The sequence below is a fragment of the Oncorhynchus mykiss genome, chromosome 13 (assembly GCF_013265735.2).
Source record: "Oncorhynchus mykiss isolate Arlee chromosome 13, USDA_OmykA_1.1, whole genome shotgun sequence".
Taxonomy (NCBI): domain Eukaryota; kingdom Metazoa; phylum Chordata; class Actinopteri; order Salmoniformes; family Salmonidae; genus Oncorhynchus; species Oncorhynchus mykiss.
In genome coordinates this window covers 66,450,202-66,465,549 of record NC_048577.1, presented here as the reverse complement: position 1 = coordinate 66,465,549, position 15,348 = coordinate 66,450,202, and the positions used below count along the sequence as shown (strand labels likewise).

Here is a 15,348-nt window from a genome sequence, read left to right as displayed (position 1 = left end):
GGTTGTGGTTATTAACACAGTAACAACTAAACAGAGATCCAGCATGTTGGTTGTGGTTATTAACACAGTAACAACTAAACAGAGATCCAACATGTTGGTTGTGGTTAACACAGTGTCAACTAAACAGAGATCCAACATGTTGGTTGTTGTTAACACAGTGACAACTAAACAGAGATCCAACATGTTGGTTGTGGTTAACACAGTGACAACTAAACAGAGATCCAACATGTTGGTTGTGGTTATTAACACAGTAACAACTAAACAGAGATCCAGCATGTTGGTTGTGGTTATTAACACAGTAACAACTAAACAGAGATCCAACATGTTGGTTGTGGTTAACACAGTGTCAACTAAACAGAGATCCAACATGTTGGTTGTGGTTAACACAGTGACAACTAAACAGAGATCCAACATGTTGGTTGTGGTTAACACAGTGACAACTCAACAGAGATCCAACATGTTGGTTGTGATTAACACAGTAATTCTTGAAGGTCATATGTTCTCTTTTATTCATTATCTCTTAGAAAAAAAAATATTTACTAACAGACACATTCAAACAGTCTGGTGATTTAATGCATCACATGAATATGTAGTTGTGATTTATATTTTTCACCTTTTGTCCATAATAATAATAATATTATATAATATAATAATAAAATAATAATAACAATATAATATATAATATTAATAATAATAATGTCTCACTTTCTCTTTTAATAACTTCTCTCATTCTAGTGTGTTGCTTTGTTCAACAGGTATGATATTATGATGCTGTTACTGAATTCAGTTCATAATATTAATGTTAAGAAAAGTCTGTTCAGTGGTTTATACCAAATTACACAGGAAGCAGGAGCTCATTGGAATTTAGAAAACAACAAATGTTCTGATATTCTGAAAGATGATTTAGAACTATGATACATTAACATTTTTACAAATTATAAAATAACCACTATATAAGAATCGTATAATACGATATATGAACGATATGTTTTTGAATGTGACTTGCCTACGCCCAGTTAGCGCCATTTTGTATGATTTAACTGTCACGTAGCTGTCCCAGGTGAAATGGATTGTTAGATCTGAGTGTTTTACTGTCATTCACTATACTAAAATAACACCAGACATTTAATGTCTCTACTGTTAGGAGTGTTATACTTCACTATACTAACATTACACCAGACATTTAATGTCTCTACTGTTAGGAGTGTTATACTGTCATTCACTATACTAACATTACACCAGACATTTAATGTATCTACTGTTAGGAGTGTTATACTGTCATTCACTATACTAACATTACACCAGACATTTAATGTATCTACTGTTAGGAGTGTTATACTGTCATTCACTATACTAACATTACACCATACATTTAATGTCTCTACTGTTAGGAGTGTTATACTGTCATTCACTATACTAACATTACACCATACATTTAATGTCTCTACTGTTAGGAGTGTTATACTTCACTATACTAACATTACACCAGACATTTAATGTCTCTACTGTTAGGAGTGTTTTACTGTCATTCACTATACTAACATTACACCAGACATTTAATGTATCTACTGTTAGGAGTGTTGTACTTCACTATACTAAAATAACACCATACATTTAATTGATCTACACACTTTACAATAATCCCTGGCAGGATTCTCACCTTGTAGCCTGAATTCACAACCAGAACATGTCAAGTCATTGAGATATTTTCTGTTCTGTTCTGTATATTCTGATGGATGAGGCCTGAGCTGGAATGTGAAGCTAACTGAAGCTGGCTAACTTTAGAAAACCAGTATATCTAGCTAGTATCATAGTTTACCCCTCAGGCTACAATCAGGTTTCATCAGGCAGGTCTCAACATGCCGAGTCGTAGGCAACAACCTGGGTTGTGTTCATTAGTTTACTCCACAGCCAACAGTTTTAAATGGCACTAATGAATACACACAACCTGTTTGAGGAAGTGTAAGTTGTTGTTTGTCTTTCCACAATATTTATTTGTCTCTTTCACACAAAATACCTCCCTGAGTAAAAAGCGTTAACAGTAGATTAGAAAGAGAAAATGTTTGTTTGTTGCTTGTTGTTTTTTAAGCCCATTTTGAGAAGACAAGTCTATAGGCCTATGATACAGTAGGAGATCACCCTGGTCTATAGACCTATGATACAGTAGGAGATCACCCTGGTCTATAGACCTATGATACAGTAGGAGATCACCCTGGTCTATAGGCCTATGATACAGTAGGAGATCACCCTGGTCTATAGGCCTATGATACAGTAGGAGATCACCCTGGTCTATAGACCTATGATACAGTAGGAGATCACCCTGGTCTATAGACCTATGATACAGTAGGAGATCACCCTGGTCTATAGACCTATGATACAGTAGGAGATCACCCTGGTCTATAGACCTATGATACAGTAGGAGATCACCCTGGTCTATAGACCTATGATACAGTAGGAGATCACCCTGGTCTATAGACCTATGATACAGTAGTAGATCACCCTGGTCTATAGACCTATGATACAGTAGGAGATCACCCTGGTCTATAGACCTATGATACAGTAGGAGATCACCCTGGTCTATAGACCTATGATACAGTAGGAGATCACCCTGGTCTATAGACCTATGATACAGTAGGAGATCACCCTGGTCGATAGACCTATGATACAGTAGGAGATCACCCTGGTCTATAGACCTATGATACAGTAGGAGATCACCCTGGTCTATATAGACCTATGATACAGTACACTCTTAGACTAAAGGGTTCCAAACAGGTCCTCCGTCTGTCCCCATAGGAGAACGCTTTTGGGTTCCAGGTAGAACCCTTCTGGCTTCCATGTAGAACCATCTGTGGAAAAGGTTCTTCATGGAACCCAAAGGGGTTCTTCATGGAACCCAAAAGGGTTCTACAAAGGGTTCTCCTATGGGGACAGCCAAAGAACCTTTTTAGATTCTAGATAGTGTAGGAGTGATCACCTTGGGGCACACAGATGGGCACAGAACAAATTCACCCGAAGCATCTAATTTATATCAAACACAAATTAATGAGAGTGGGACTATTATAACACTGTCCACCAGAAATATCATCAACTATATGAATACACATAACAATATCATCAACTATATGAATACACATAACAATATCATCAACTATATGAATACACATAACAATATCATCAACTATATGAATACACACAACAATATCATCAACTATATGAATACACATAACAATATCATCAACTATATGAATACACACAACAATATCATCAACTATATGAAAACACATAACAATATCATCAACTATATGAATACACATAACAATATCATCAACTATATGAATACACATGACAATATCATCAACTATATGAATACACATAACAATATCATCAACTATATGAAAACACATAACAATATCATCAACTATATGAATACACATAACAATATCATCAACTATATGAATACACATAACAATATCATCAACTATATGAATACACAACAATATCATCAACTATATGAATACACATAACAATATCATCAACTATATGAATACACATAACAATATCATCAACTATATGAATACACATAACAATCGTCGTCTTACCTTTTATCTCTCAATAGAAACAGTCTGGATGATCATCAGGTCGTCAAAAGTTACTTTCATTTGCTCTGCTCATTTACATATCAGGTTCTACCTGTTCTCTCTCCCACTCCGTCTCTCTTTATAGCTCTTACAATGTGCCTTGGAATACATTCTACAACTGTCTGGAACTCTATTCTTCTGTCTCTCTCCATCACTTTCTCTGTCGTCTGTTGCTGTCTCTGTGTCTTGTCTGATGTCTCACCATCATATCCTATTCTGTTGCTGTCTCTGTGTCTTGTCTGTTGTCTCTCTCCATCATATACTATTCTGTTGCTGTCTCTGTGTCTTGTCTGGTGTCTCTCTCCATCATATCCTATTCCTCTGTTGCTGTCTCTGTGTCTTGTCTGGTGTCTCTCTCCATCATATACTATTCTTCTGTTGCTGTCTCTGTGTCTTGTCTGGTGTCTCTCTCCATCGTATACAATTCTGTAGCTGTCTCTTTGTCCTGTCTGGTGTCTCTCTCTATCATATCATATTCTGTTGCTGTCTCTGTGTCTTGTCTGGTGTCTCTCTCCAGCATATCCTATTCTGTTTCTGTGTCTGTGTCTTGTCTGTGTCTCACTCCATCACCTGAAACTGTTGAGGGTTAGGCCTGCTACAATACAACTTTTACAACATGACAACACAACTACATAACACCATTAAATACATTTGAGGGTTACTACAATACAACATGACAACACAACTACATAACACCATTAAATACAGTTGAGGGTTACTACAATACAACATGACAACATGACAACACAACTACACAACACCATTAAATACAGTTGAGGGTTACTACAATACAACATGACAACACAACTACATAACACCATTAAATACAGTTGAGGGTTACTACAATACAACATGACAACATGACAACACAACTACATAACACCATTAAATACAGTTGAGGGTTACTACAATACAACATGACAACACAACTACATAACACCATTAAATACAGTTGAGGGTTACTACAATACAACATGACAACACAACTACATAACACCATTAAATACAGTTGAGGGTTACCACAATACAACATGACAACACAACTACATAACACCATTAAATACAGTTGAGGGTTACTACAATACAACATGACAACACAACTACATAACACCATTAAATACAGTTGAGGGTTACTACAATACAACATGACAACACAACTACATAACACCATTAAATACAGTTGAGGGTTACTACAATACAACATGACAACACAACTACATAACACCATTAAATACAGTTGAGGGTTACTACAATACAACATGACAACACAACTACATAACACCATTAAATACAGTTGGAATGTAGTTAGAACTCAAAGTGTTTCCGTCCAACAGAAAAACAACAATAAATCTGGATCAACACATTTAGATTTCTAGATGCTGCACTTTGCTGTTTCATTACCCAGACAGCTGTTTAAGGTCAGACCAAGGCAGAGTGTAGTGTCAGTACTTAGGGGTCATAGGTCAGATCAGTGGTCATGGCTGATATGCATGGACTAGGAAACAAACTTTAAAGCCATTTTTCTCAGATTCACTGTTTGTGTAGATGCTGTTTGTCTTTGTAGGACAGTAGTTCAGGTGGCTGTTTGTATTTGTAGGACAGTAGTTCAGGTGGCTGTTTGTGTAGATGCTGTTTGTCTTTGTAGGACAGTAGTTCAGGTGGTTGTTTGTGTAGATGCTGTTTGTCATTGTAGGACAGTAGTTCAGGTGGCTGTTTGTGTAGATGCTGTTTGTCTTTGTAGGACAGTAGTTCAGGTGGCTGTTTGTCTCTGTAGGACAGTAGTTCAGGTGGCTGTTTGTGTAGATGCTGTTTGTCTTTGTAGGACAGTAGTTCAGGTGGATGTTTGTATTTGTAGGACAGTAGTTCAGGTGGCTGTTTGTGTAGATGCTGTTTGTCTTTGTAGGACAGTAGTTCAGGTGGCTGTTTGTCTAGATGCTGTTTGTCTTTGTAGGACAGTAGTTCAGGTGGCTGTTTGTCTTTGTAGGACAGTAGTTCAGGTGGCTGTTTGTCTTTGTAGGACAGTAGTTCAGGTGGCTGTTTGTCTTTGTAGGACAGTAGTTCAGGTGGCTGTTTGTGTAGATGCTGTTTGTCTTTGTAGGACAGTAGTTCAGCTGGCTGTTTGTGTAGATGCTCTTTGTCTTTGTAGGGCAGTAGTTCAGGTGGCTGTTTGTGTAGATGCTGTTTGTCTTTGTAGGACAGTAGTTCAGATGGCTGTTTGTGTAGATGCTGTTTGTCTTTGTAGGGCAGAAGTTCAGGTGGCTGTTTGTGTAGATGATGTTTGTCTTTGTAGGACAGTAGTTCAGATGGCTGTTTGTGTAGATGCTGTTTGTCTTTGTAGGGCAGAAGTTCAGGTGGCTGTTTGTGTAGATGCTGTTTGTCTTTGTAGGACAGTAGTTCAGATGGCTGTTTGTGTAGATGCTGTTTGTCTTTGTAGGGCAGAAGTTCAGGTGGCTGTTTGTGTAGATGATGTTTGTCTTTGTAGGACAGTAGTTCAGATGGCTGTTTGTGTAGATGCTGTTTGTCTTTGTAGGGCAGAAGTTCAGGTGGCTGTTTGTGTAGATGCTGTTTGTCTTTGTAGGACAGTTGTTCAGATGGCTGTTTGTGTAGATGCTGTTTGTCTTTGTAGGGCAGAAGTTCAGGTGGCTGTTTGTGTAGATGCTGTTTGTCTTTGTCGGACAGTAGTTCAGGTGGCTGTTTGTGTAGATGCTGTTTGTCTCTGTAGGACAGTAGTTCAGGTGGCTGTTTGTGTAGATGCTGTTTGTCTCTGTAGGACAGTAGTTCAGATGGCTGTTTGTGTAGATGCTGTTTGTCTCTGTAGGACAGTATTTCAGGTGGCTGCCCTTGCACTTAGTCTGCCTCCTGTCCTTCCCATCGGCATGGTTACACCTTCCTGAAAACAATGACTCCATACTTTGCTGAAACCTGTTCTGCCAGTTCATGTCCTTAAAGACTAGAATGTTCCAATGTGGTTAGCCAATGAGATGACAAGATAGTTCACACATTCCTCATCCAGGGTTACTGTAAAACAGACATGTCACATTTCTGTTTCGTCCATAACTTGTTTCCTGCTTGTAGCAGGCCGTATTAACAGGAATTCTCTTCTCTAAGAATGATAGGTGTTGTTGTACAGGGTCATAGTAGTATGATAGGTGTTGTTTTAAAGGGTCATAGTAGTATGATAGGTGTTGTTTTACAGGGTCCGTCATAGTAGTATGATAGGTGTTGTTTTATAGGGTCATAGTAGTATGATAGGTGTTGTTTTAAAGGGTCATAGTAGTATGATAGGTGTTGTTGTACAGGGTCAGTCATAGTAGTATGATAGGTGTTGTTTTACAGGGTCAGTCATAGTAGTATGATAGGTGTTGTTTTATAGGGTCATAGTAGTATGATAGGTGTTGTTTTACAGGGTCATAGTAGTATGATAGGTGTTGTTGTACAGGGTCAGCCATAGTAGTATGATAGGTGTTGTTGTACAGGGTCAGTCATAGTAGTATGATAGGTGTTGTTGTAAAGGGTCAGTCATAGTAGTATGATAGGTGTTGTTGTACAGGGTCAGCCATAGTAGTATGATAGGTGTTGTTGTACAGGGTCAGTCATAGCAGTATGATAGGTGTTGTTTTACAGGGTCAGTCATAGTAGTATGATAGGTGTTGTTGTACAGGGTCAGCCATAGTAGTATGATAGGTGGTGTTGTACAGGGTCGTAGTAGTATGATAGGTGTTGTTGTACAGGGTCGTAGTAGTATGATAGGTGTTGTTGTACAGGGTCGTAGTAGTATGATAGGTGTTGTTGTACAGGGTCGTAGTAGTATGATAGGTGTTGTTGTACAGGGTCGTAGTAGTATGGTAGGTGTTGTTGTACAGGGTCGTAGTAGTATGATAGGTGTTGTTGTACAGGGTCAGTCATAGTAGTATGATAGGTGTTGTTTAATGGCTCAGCCATATTAGTATGATAGGTGTTGTTGTACAGGGTCAGCCATAGTAGTATGATAGGTGTTGTTGTACAGGGTCAGTCATAGTAGTATGATAGGTGTTGTTGTACAGGGTCGTAGTAGTATGGTAGGTGTTGTTGTACAGGGTCGTAGTAGTATGATAGGTGTTGTTGTACAGGGTCAGTCATAGTAGTATGATAGGTGTTGTTGTACAGGGTCAGTCATAGTAGTATGATAGGTGTTGTTGTACAGGGTCGTAGTAGTATGATAGGTGTTGTTGTACAGGGCCAGTCATAGTAGTATGATAGGTGTTGTTGTACAGGGTCGTAGTAGTATGACAGGTGTTGTTGTACAGGGTTGTAGTAGTATGATAGGTGTTGTTGTACAGGGTCGTAGTAGTATGGTAGGTGTTGTTGTACAGGGTCGTAGTAGTATGATAGGTGTTGTTGTACAGGGTCAGTCATAGTAGTATGATAGGTGTTGTTTAATGGCTCAGCCATATTAGTATGATAGGTGTTGTTGTACAGGGTCAGCCATAGTAATATGATAGGTGTTGTTGTACAGGGTCAGTCATAGTAGTATGATAGGTGTTGTTTTACAGGGTCAGCCATAGTAATATGATAGGTGTTGTTGTACAGGGTCAGTCATAGTAGTATGATAGGTGTTGTTTAATGGCTCAGCCATATTAGTATGATAGGTGTTGTTGTACAGGGTCAGCCATAGTAATATGATAGGTGTTGTTTTAAAGGGTCATAGTAGTATGATAGGTGTTGTTTTACAGGGTCAGTCATAGTAGTATGATAGGTGTTGTTGTACAGGGTCAGTAATAGTAGTATGATAGGTGTTGTTGTACAGGGCCAGACATAGTAGTATGATAGGTGTTGTTGTACAGGGTCGTAGGAGTATGGTAGGTGTTGTTGTACAGGGTCGTAGTAGTATGATAGGTGTTGTTGTACAGGGTCAGTCATAGTAGTATGATAGGTGTTGTTGTACAGGGTCAGTCATAGTAGTATGATAGGTGTTGTTGTACAGGGTCGTAGTAGTATGATAGGTGTTGTTGTACAGGGCCAGTCATAGTAGTATGATAGGTGTTGTTGTACAGGGTCGTAGTAGTATGACAGGTGTTGTTGTACAGGGTTGTAGTAGTATGATAGGTGTTGTTCTACAGTGTCGTAGTAGTATGATAGGTGTTGTTGTACAGGGTCGTAGTAGTGTGATAGGTGTTGTTGTACAGGGTCGTAGTAGTATGATAGGTGTTGTTGTACAGGGTCGTAGTAGTATGATAGGTGTTGTTGTACAGGGTCGTAGTAGTATGATAGGTGTTGTTGTACAGGGTCATAGTAGTATGATAGGTGTTGTTGTACAGGGTCGTAGTAGTATGATAGGTGTTGTTGTACAGGGTCGTAGTAGTATGATATGTGTTGTTGTACAGGGTCGTAGTAGTATGGTGACCATGGAGCAAATTAGATGTAAGTGTCTTGCTTAAGGGCACATCGACAGATTTTCAATTTGACAGGTCAGGTTTTAAAACCAGCGATACCAGTTACTGACCACCACTCTAACCACTAGTCTATCTGACCATACCATACCAGTTACTGACCACCACTCTAACCACTAGTCTATCTGACCATACCAGTTACTGACCACCACCCTAACCACTAGTCTATCTGACCATACCAGTTACTGACCCAACACTCTAACCATTGGTCTATCTGACCATACCAGTTACTGACCCACCACTCTAACCACTAGTCTATCTGACCATACCAGTTACTGACCCAACACTCTAACCACTAGTCTATCTGACCATACCAGTTACTGACCGACCACTCTAACCACTTGTCTACCTGACCATACCAGTTACTGACCCACCACTCTAACCACTAGTCTATCTGACCATACCAGTTACTGACCCACCACTCTAACCACTAGTATATCTGACCATACCAGTTACTGACCCAACACTCTAACCACTAGTCTGTCTGACCATGCCAGTTACTGACCCACCACTCTAACCACTAGTCTATCTGACCATACCAGTTACTGACCCAACACTCTAACCACTAGTCTATCTGACCATACCACTGATCATGTGGACACCTCCTAGCGGTCTGGTTGTTAGGAGTGTTTATCAGACCATGTGGACACCTCCTAGTGGTGGGGTTGTTAGGAGTGTTTATCAGACCATGTGGACACCTCCTAGTGGTCTGGTTGTTAGGAGTGTTTATCAGACCATGTGGACACCTCCTAGTGGTGGGGTTGTTAGGAGTGTTTATCAGACCATGTGGACACCTCCTAGTGGTCTGGTTGTTAGGAGTGTTTATCAGACCATGTGGACACCTCCTAGTGGTGGGGTTGTTAGGAGTGTTTATCAGACCATGTGGACACCTCCTAGTGGTGGGGTTGTTAGGAGAGTTTATCAGACCATGTGGACACCTTCTAGTGGTCTGGTTGTTAGGAGAGTTTATCAGACCATGTGGACACCTCCTAGTGGTGGGGTTGTTAGGAGTGTTTATCAGACCATGTGGACACCTCCTAGTGGTCTGGTTGTTATGAGTGTTAATCAGACCATGTGGACACCTCCTAGTGGTGGGGTTGTTAGGAGTGTTTATCAGACCACGTGGACATCTCCTAGTGGTCTGGTTGTTAGGAGTGTTTATCAGACCATGTGGACACCTCCTAGTGGTCTGGTTGTTAGGAGTGTTTATCAGACCATGTGGACACCTCCTAGTGGTCTGGTTGTTAGGAGTGTTTATCAGACCATGTGGACACCTCCTAGTGGTGGGGTTGTTAGGAGTGTTTATCAGACCATGTGGACACCTCCTAGTGGTGGGTGGTTAGGAGTGTTTATCAGACCATGTGGACACCTCCTAGTGGTGGGGTTGTTAGGAGTGTTTATCAGACCATGTGGACATCTCCTAGTGGTCGGGATGATAGGAGTGTTTATCAGACCATGTGGACACCTCCTAGTGGTGGGGTTGTTAGGAGTGTTAATCAGACCATGTGGACACCTCCTAGTGGTGGGGTTGTTAGGAGTATTTATCAGACCATGTGGACACCTCCTAGTGGTCTGGTTGTTAGGAGTGTTTATCAGACCATGTGGACACCTCCTAGTGGTGGGGTTGTTAGGAGTGTTTATCAGACCATGTGGACACCTCCTAGTGGTCTGGTAGTTAGGAGTGTTAATCAGACCATGTGGACACCTCCTAGTGGTGGGGTTGTTAGGAGTGTTTATCAGACCATGTGGACACCTCCTAGTGGTCTGGTTGTTAGGAGTGTTTATCAGACCATGTGGACACCTCCTAGTGGTGGGGTTGTTAGGAGTGTTTATCAGAGCATGTGGACACCTCCTAGTGGTGGGTTGTTAGGAGTGTTTATCAGACCATGTGGACACCTCCTAGTGGTGGGGTTGTTAGGAGTGTTAATCAGACCATGTGGACACCTCCTAGTGGTGGGTTGTTAGGAGTGTTTATCAGACCATGTGGACACCTCCTAGTGGTCTGGTTGTTAGGAGTGTTTATCAGACCATGTGGACACCTCCTAGTGGTGGGTTGTTAGGAGTGTTTATCAGACCATGTGGACACCTCCTAGTGGTGGGGTTGTTAGGAGTGTTTATCAGACCATGTGGACACCTCCTATTGGTGGGGTTGTTAGGAGTGTTTGTCAGACCATGTGGACACCTCCTAGTGGTGGGGTTGTTAGGAGTATTTATCAGACCATGTGGACACCTCCTAGTGGTCTGGTTGTTAGGAGTGTTTATCAAACCATGTGGACACCTCCTAGTGGTGGGGTTGTTAGGAGTGTTTATCAGACCATGTGGACACCTCCTAGTGGAGTGTTTATCAGACCATGTGGGCACCTCCTAGTCGTGGGGTTGTTAGGAGTGTTAATCAGACCATGTGGACACCTCCTAGTGGTGGGTTGTTAGGAGTGTTTATCAGACCATGTGGACACATCCTAGTGGTCTGGTTGTTATGAGTGTTCATCAGACCATGTGGACACCTCCTAGTGGTGGGGTTGTTAGGAGTGTTTATCAGACCATGTGGACACCTCCTAGTGGAGTGTTTATCAGACCATGTGGGCACCTCCTAGTGGTGGGGTTGTTAGGAGTGTTAATCAGACCATGTGGACACCTCCTAGTGGTGGGTTGTTAGGAGTGTTTATCAGACCATGTGGACACCTCCTAGTGGTCTGGTTGTTAAGAGTGTTTATCAGACCATGTGGACACCTCCTAGTGGTCTGGTTGTTAGGAGAGTTTATCAGACCACGTGGACACCTCCTAGTGGTCTGGTTGTTAGGAGTGTTTATCAGACAATGTGGACATCTCCTAGTGGTGGGGTTGTTAGGAGTGTTTATCAGACCTTGTGGACACCTCCTAGTGGTCTGGTTGTTAGGAGTGTTTATCAGACCATGTGGACACCTCCTAGTGGTGGGGTTGTTAGGAGTGTTTATCAGACCATGTGGACACCTCCTAGTGGTGGGGTTGTTAGGAGTGTTAATCAGACCATGTGGACACCTCCTAGTGGTCTGGTTGTTAGGAGTGTTTATCAGACCATGTGGACACCTCCTAGTGGTGGGGTTGGTAGGAGTGTTTATCAGACCATGTGGACACCTCCTAGTGGTCTGGTTGTTATGAGTGTTTATCAGACCATGTGGACACCTCCTAGTGGTCTGGTTGTTATGAGTGTTTATCAGACCATGTGGACACCTCCTAGTGGTCTGGTTGTTAGGTGTGTTTATCAGACCATGTGGACACCTCCTAGTGGTCTGGTTGTTATGAGTGTTTATCAGACCATGTGGACACCTCCTCGTGGTCTGGTTGTTAGGTGTGTTTATCAGACCATGTGGACACCTCCTAGTGGTGGGGTTGTTAGGAGTGTTTATCAGACCATGTGGACACCTCCTAGTGGTCTGGTTGTTAGGTGTGTTTATCAGACCATGTGGACACCTCCTAGTGGTGGGGTTGTTAGGAGTGTTTATCAGACCATGTGGACACCTCCTAGTGGTCTGGTTGTTAGGAGTGTTTATCGGACCTTGTGGACACCTCCTAGTGGTCTGGTTGTTAGGAGTGTTTATCAGACCATGTGGACACCTCCTAGTGGTGGGGTTGTTAGGAGTGTTTATCAGACCATGTGGACACCTCCAAGTGGTGGGGTTGTTAGGAGTGTTTATCAGACCATGTGGACACCTCCTAGTGGTCTGGTTGTTAGGAGTGTTTATCAGACCATGTGGACACCTCCTAGTGGTGGGGTTGTTAGGAGTGTTTATCAGACCATGTGGACACCTCCTAGTGGTGGGGTTGTTAGAAGTGTTAATCAGACCATGTGGACACCTCCTAGTGGTGGGGTTGTTAGGAGTGTTAATCAGACCATGTGGACACCTCCTAGTGGTGGGTTGTTAGGAGTGTTTATCAGACCATGTGGACACCTCCTAGTGGTCTGGTTGTTAGGAGTGTTTATCAGACCATGTGGACACCTCCTAGTGGTCTGGTTGTTAGGAGTGTTTATAAGACCATGTGGACACCTCCTAGTGGTGGGTTTGTTAGGAGTGTTTATCAGACCATGTGGACACCTCCTAGTGGTCTGGTTGTTAGGAGTGTTTATCAGACCATGTGGACACCTCCTAGTGGTGGGGTTGTTAGGAGTGTTTATCAGACCATGTGGACACCTCCTAGTGGTGGGGTTGTTAGGAGTGTTTATCAGACCATGTGGACACCTCCTAGTGGTCTGGTTGTTAGGAGTGTTTATCAGACCATGTGGACACCTCCTAGTGGTGGGGTTGTTAGGAGTGTTTATCAGACCATGTGGACACCTCCTAGTGGTCTGGTTGTTAGGTGTGTTTATCAGACCATGTGGACACCTCCTAGTGGTCTGGTTGTTAGGAGTGTTTATCAGACCATGTGGACACCTCCTAGTGGTGGGGTTGTTAGGAGTGTTTATCAGACCATGTGGACACCTCCTAGTGGTCTGGTAGTTAGGAGTGTTAATCAGACCATGTGGACACCTCCTAGTGGTGGGGTTGTTAGGAGTGTTAATCAGACCATGTGGACACCTCCTAGTGGTGGGGTTGTTAGGAGTGTTTATCAGACCATGTGGACACCTCCTAGTGGTCTGGTTGTTAGGAGTGTTTATCAGACCATGTGGACACCTCCTAGTGGTCTGGTTGTTAGGAGTGTTTATCAGACCATGTGGACACCTCCTAGTGGTGGGGTTGTTAGGAGTGTTTATCAGACCATGTGGACACCTCCTAGTGGTCTGGTAGTTAGGAGTGTTAATCAGACCATGTGGACACCTCCTAGTGGTGGGGTTGTTAGGAGTGTTAATCAGACCATGTGGACACCTCCTAGTGGTGGGGTTGTTAGGAGTGTTTATCAGACTATGTGGACACCTCCTAGTGGTGGGTAGTTAGGAGTGTTTATCAGACCATGTGGACACCTCCTAGTGGTCTGGTTGTTAGGAGTGTTTATCAGACCATGTGGACACCTCCTAGTGGTGGGGTTGTTAGGAGTGTTAATCAGACCGTGTGGACACCTCCTAGTGGTGGGGTTGTTAGGAGTATTAATCAGACCATGTGGACACCTCCTAGTGGTGGGGTTGTTAATAGAACTACCCCTCCCGGATCCGGGAGAATTGTCATCAACTTACACTAATTAGCATAACGCAACTGACAAAAAATCTTACTAGAAAATATTCATATTCATGAAATCACAAGTGAAATATATTGAAACACAGCGTAGCCTTTTGTTAATCACCCTGTCATCTCAGATTTTGAAATGATGCTTTACAGCCAAAGTAAGACATGCATTTGTGTACGTTTATCGATAGCCTAGCATAGCATTATGCAAAGCTCATGTTGGTCACGAAAATCAGAAAAGCAATCAAATTAACAAGAAGGTATTTAAATGGTAATAACCAGACTTTTTTCCAACAGATATTATTGTCAAATGTATTCCAGTAAGTTGTGACATAAGGAATGTATACAATCTCCCTTTGAAATGAAGCAGGTATAGATAGATCTGTTGTTCTGAGGGAGCAAGGAGAGAAACAGTTTCCCTATTGGAGAGTCAACTGGATCAAGCGAAGATAGGTCAAGAAGGTGAGGTCTGGTTACACATCTAAATAACATGAGAGTTCCAGATGGAACAGCATCAGAGACTATGGAGAACTCTCTAGGAGGGTAGGTCAACAAGGTGAGGTCTGGTTACACATCTAAATAACATGAGTTCCAGATGGAACAGTATCAGAGACTATGGAGAACTCTCTAGGAGGGTAGGTCAACAAGGTGAGGTCTGGTTACACCTCTAAATAACATGAGAGTTCCAGATGGAATAGTATCAGAGACTATGGAGAACTCTCTAGGTGTTACAGGGATATTGTAACAAGATAAAAATTCCTCATAATTGAGTAACAATCCTTCTGCATTAAAAAGTTGACTTACCAGCAGGATATGATTATTACACCAGTTCTTCAAAAATAAAGACTTGTTTCTATACAAAATATCCTTATTGTTCCAAATGAAATACCTTTTTAAATATATTAACGAGCACATTAAGAATACTGTTGTAGGAATCTTATCGGTGTTGTAGTTACAAAGTAACACAAAATTGAAGTCACCAAAACGGGAGAAGATATAATGAGGGATGAAATTCCAAATTGAAGTTGGATTCTTTAAGAAATGTTTTTCCCAATTTATCTTTAAAGTATTGTTAGTATTATTTATAGTAAAATCAACAAAATGTTCAGAACGACAGATGTCCTTATATAATGTGTACGATTTTCC

At 41.6% G+C, this 15,348-nt stretch overlaps 2 protein-coding genes across 2 annotated transcripts in view; both read right to left on the bottom strand.

Moving 5' to 3' along the window:
• The window catches only part of LOC110518489 (NLR family CARD domain-containing protein 3-like), a 95,561-nt gene extending 93,859 nt beyond the window's left edge, over positions 1 to 1,702 (bottom strand). The window contains exon 1 of the mRNA XM_036942478.1: positions 1,661 to 1,702. The gene's annotated coding sequence lies outside the window, so the exon portion shown is untranslated. The remainder of the gene's footprint in view (positions 1 to 1,660) is intronic.
• The window catches only part of LOC118936531 (NLR family CARD domain-containing protein 3-like), a 153,876-nt gene that overhangs the window by 13,063 nt on the left and 125,465 nt on the right, over positions 1 to 15,348 (bottom strand). The window lies entirely within an intron of this gene.